This window comes from Corvus brachyrhynchos, unplaced genomic scaffold (genome assembly GCF_000691975.1).
Source record: "Corvus brachyrhynchos isolate BGI_N302 unplaced genomic scaffold, ASM69197v1 scaffold28, whole genome shotgun sequence".
Classification (NCBI taxonomy): Eukaryota; Metazoa; Chordata; class Aves; order Passeriformes; family Corvidae; genus Corvus; species Corvus brachyrhynchos.
The window spans coordinates 9,266,081-9,266,885 of NW_008246058.1; positions in this window are offsets into that span (position 1 = coordinate 9,266,081).

Here is an 805-nt window from a genome sequence, read left to right on the forward strand (position 1 = left end):
TTCTTGTTCTACATATTATCTGTGTGCAAGAGTGCAGTACACATGAGAAAAAATAACTGTGAATAACCCTTTGGTCATTTCACACTCTTCTGTTTGAGCTGAATAGTGCCTAAGCAAATACTGGTTTCTGGAACAGAAGCAAAAAGAAAAAGTAGATAGAACAAACAACAGACAGACAACGAGCAAGTGAAGTGTGAAATGAATCTTCTAATAGCAAGAATGGATTCATTGCAAGGTCAAAGTCTTTTCTTTCCTATGCAACCAGTATATATTAAACCCCAGAAGATTTTACCCGTGATTCCTGAATAGACTCGTGAAGCAAAAGTGAAACATCCATACTTCCTATCAGCTCTTTATTGCCTACTCTTATATGGTAGGTGCTAGTGAATTATGGTATAGTGAATGAGGTATAAAAACTGCATTTGTTATGCCTTATGACTCTACTGGACTTAATTATATCGTATGACCAGATGGCATCACAAAGCGTGCAAGTCACATGTATTTGTCCTCTCACCTGTTACAGTGGGGATACTGCAACACGTGTATCAGACAACAAGGCCCGTGGAAAAGAAATATATATATAGACCAATTCCTGATAGATGTTTCAGAGAGATGTTTATTTCTCCAGCCGCATGGCCGGGGCTCTGCCGAGGAACTGTTACAGTCACCTGACCAAGGGTCCTTTGCCCGCGCAGGGGAACACAAACCAACCAATGGGGAACGAGGCCGACCAGGGGCAGGGAAACCCCGTGCCTCCCCCCCCAGCGTCCCTCTCCCAGGGCTACACGGCGGGGGAGGAGACCCC